This window comes from Copadichromis virginalis, linkage group LG23 (genome assembly GCF_057382275.1).
Source record: "Copadichromis virginalis isolate Kocher_CV1m ecotype Utaka linkage group LG23, C_Virginalis_male_GT1.1, whole genome shotgun sequence".
NCBI classification, from domain to species: domain Eukaryota; kingdom Metazoa; phylum Chordata; class Actinopteri; order Cichliformes; family Cichlidae; genus Copadichromis; species Copadichromis virginalis.
The window spans coordinates 42269889-42273905 of NC_140639.1; the positions used below are offsets into that span (position 1 = coordinate 42269889).

General features: G+C 41.4%; 1 pseudogene; it reads left to right on the forward strand.

Annotated features, from left to right (window-relative positions):
- The first annotated feature begins 2951 nt into the window (after positions 1-2951).
- Positions 2952-3747, forward strand: LOC146681660 (uncharacterized; annotated as a pseudogene).
- The last annotated feature ends 270 nt before the right edge of the window (positions 3748-4017 follow it).

A 4017-nucleotide genomic window follows, 5' to 3' on the forward strand; every position in this document is an offset into this window, starting at 1 on the left:
CAGCCAGGAGGCAGCCTGGGATCGAACCACCGACCTTCTGATTAGCGGCTGACCTGCTCTGCCACCTGAGCTACAGCCACCCCTAAAAAACTATACATAAATTGCACGTCGACACGATTTTTTAAAGCTGGTGAACTAGATCAAAGTCATTGATAACAAAAGAACAATAAATCTACTTTCTCTGGTACTTTATACCCTCTCAGTTGCAATGCAATTTAACGCTCAACTACAAATCGATGGGTTTTTGATGGTGACCGGCGCCGAATGATGGTCAACTATAAATAGACATTTTCTCTACGTTGTTGTTGTCACCTGGTCGACTACAAAAAGCTCAAATATCAATGACAAAAAAACAACGGTAAATCAACATCATTACAACGCCCCTATAGTAAGACCGTCGGTTTACCACAGTATTTCAATATTGTTACAACATTGGCATTTCAACCCTGACCATAACGACGGATCGGATGAAAAATCAACATCAATTCAATGTTGTCTTGCCATCTGGGCGTGTGCTCCCGACACAGGGAAAACCAATTTTGCAGGGGAGACCTACCTTGGCACTTGTGCAGGTGAAACCAAAGGGAAGACATGCTTCACCATATGTCTTTGGCTTAGAATGAAGTTAATTTGGAAACATATTCAGCTATGCTTCATCTCCTGCTTTGCGTTTCTGTGGGTGCCCTGTGCTAGCAATGTCCAAGCGTTTTGTTCCCCCCCTCCCGCCCTTTTCATACCGTGCCCCCCCACCCCCTGCAATGGCTCTGCGCCCCCCCTAGGGGGCGGGCCCCACACTTTGGGAAGGTCTGGGTTAGTGAATTAAGCAACATGATTAAAGTGGCATTGGCAAATGCATAAAAGTATTATGATAGAGAGAACTTTTTTCAGCCATATAATAGAAATACTAATTGAATAAATACCCCACTTCACCGTAGCCTGATGTGGAACTCTTGGACGTTTTTTCAAGATTGGGAGGTCTTCACTCAGTTAATGAAACCCTCATTCATTAACTTTTAATGAAAATTGTTTCAGAGTTGGGCAATTTTAAATCCCTGATCCGCTTTATTTCAATTTGTTCAATTTGTTTCAAGGTAAGTTAGACACCAGGAATATCTTCAGGGGCATTTTATAATTACAGTCAAATGGGAGATCTCAATTTATTAAGGAATTCTCAAATAACATTGAACATTTAAATTTAATTTGATTAGAAATATTCTCTCTGAGACACCAACGATAAGCTGTTGTTTATATGCCAATGAGCAAAAACTTGGTTTATTGGTGAGGTTGTCAAGTTTCATGCATTATATCAATCACACTTAGAATCAATGTCAGTCCCCGCTGTTCTGTCTCCTAATCAACATACCGCAAAATGTGTGGCCTTGCTGTGGGGAAGGTGGCAGAGGGGACAGCAAGGCTTGGAGCACAGACAGAAAAGAAGTGAAAGATCTTCAAAGCATCTGCTTTACAAGTCTGATGCATTCTCACTAGCTGTGTTAAAATCCTTTGTGTCTCATTAGGCTGCGATTTTGGGACTGTGCCTTTGTGCAGTGGACAAATTCTGTTTGAAATGCAAGAGGGGAGAGCGATCTTTCTGCTTTCAGCAAACCCATGGGCTAAGGCTTTGTTAGTGAAAAGATGAAGATCACTTTTTTCAACAGTAACTAGATTATTCCTTCTTTTTTAGGAGGGGTAAGTGTTTATGAAAACATAGTTTTAAATATGATGAAAATGTGTGATTAAAATGAGCGACATCAGGGTCATTGGTTGATTTGGATAAGATTTAGAATTACTATCCAAAAAGGGCAAATTGCTGTACAATGATTATAGCACATCCAAGAACAAGCTCAAACAACCTCAAGAGTAAACGAATGTACTGTATAACCATCATGTCAAATGTGAAGAAAACAAAAACACCTATGGTAAAGGTAGCAGCAACAGTAGCAAAAATAAAACAGCCATACCAATAATGACTAACACCAAAAATAGAGTGATTAATTTCCATTACTCCAACAGAAATTGTGGATGTCTGTTAATCCAGCCCTCGAAATGGATCTTTGTATTAAGCCTTTCTGGTAGGTTTTTAATATCAAAGTTTCAGAATCAATATGAATAAAGTTTCCTTTTTCTCATCTGTACACACACAAAACTCCACCATGAAAAGAAAAATAACTGGCATCATAAATATGAAAGATTGTACTTTGTCGTTGCTTTGCATAAATGTATTAAGATTATTTAAACATTATTTAAACCCTTTGTTCAAACATTCACAACTCTGTGTTAGAAAGAACCAGAGATACCTATACTCTTTCACTTGAGAATCAGCACTTCTAAATCTGATGCTGCAAACATGTGGAGTGTCCACTCTGGGTCAAAGAGAAATTGTTGACCAATTTCCACCATTTTACACTTGGCTGTGAATCGCTCCAGTGCAAGCTTGAGGTCACCACCTGATAAAGCCAACAGAACCATCATCTACAAAAATCAGAGGTCTGATTCAGAGGCCATCAAATTGTAAGCCTCCCACCATTTGTCTAAGCCTGTAAATTCTGCCCATAAAAATGATGAGGGACACAGTAGAACACCTTCTTCAGGTTAACAAAACACATGTAGGCTGGTTGGACAAACTCCCACGTACACTTAAATATCTTTGAGATAATAAAGATTTTGCTCTCTTGACTCTTGGTGGCGCTGTCACTTGGTGTTTGCTCGCTCTGCGGTAGAGTATCACTTCCTGTTCCTGCTCAAACACAGTAGTGTTTCTGAGTAGCTTATCTACTTAGCAATTTAATTAACAACTTTTAAATACATTCTTTTTTCATAGTATAATCTTCACGTGCTTCATCCGAAGCACACTTTCTGTGTAGTCACTACCTAATTTATAGCCAAAGTATTCACTCACTGTGTCTGTACTGTTGCGCTAGCTTAGCTTAGCTCATAGCCGACTCATTAGCACCATGGTTACTTCAACTGTCCCTCCTGCACTTTCCTGCTCGTTGTGTCAGATGTTTAGTTAATCCTCAGCCTCCTTTAGGAGTAATGATACTTGTAACAAATGTAGCCTATTTGCAGCTCTGGAGGCCAGGATTACTGAATTGGGGACTTGGCTTCACACCCTTCATTCACCTATAGCTAGCCAGGCCCCTGTAGCTGGTGCAACCGAAAATAGCGTAGGCCCCGCTAGCTGTTCACCGGCAGACCCCAAGCAGCTGGGGAAAGAGGGCGGCTGGGTGACCACCAACCTGTTCATGTGTCAAACCATTTTTCCCCACTCGACGACACACCCGCCGGGGGTCAAACTCTGGTAATTGGTGATTCTGTTCTCAAACACGTGAAGCTAGAGACACCAGCAACCATAGCCAATTGTCTTACAGGGGCCAGAGCAGGCGGCATTGAGGGAAATTTAAAACTGCTGGCTAAGGGTAAATGTAAATACAGTAAAATCATAATTCACGTCGGCAGTAATGACACCCGGTTATGCCAATCGGAGGTCACTAAAATCAATATTGAATCGGTGTGCAACTTTGCCAAAACAATGTCGGACTCTGTAGTTTTCTCTGGTCCCCTCCCCAATCAGACCAGGAGTGACATGTTTAGCCACATGTTCTCCTTAAATTGCTGGCTGTCTGAGTGGTGTCCAAAAAAACATGTGGGCTTCATAGATAATTGGCAAACCTTCTGGAGGAAACCTGGTCTTGTTAGGAGAGACGGCATCCATCCCACTTTGGATGGAGCAGCTCTCATTTCTAGAAATATGGACAAACATATTAACCCCCCAAAATATGACTATCCAGAGTTGGGACCAGGAAGCAGAGTTTCAGTCATACACGCTAGTGTTAGTTTAAATGAGTCAACACCCCCGAGTCATTCTAACTACCAGAAATCTCGAAGCACAGGCCGAGGGGGCGGTGTGGCAGCAATTTTTCACACCAGCTTATTAATTAATGAAAGACCAATACAGACTTTTAAGTCATTTGAAAGCCTGATGCTTAACCTTGTCCACCAAAACTCAGAAACCAG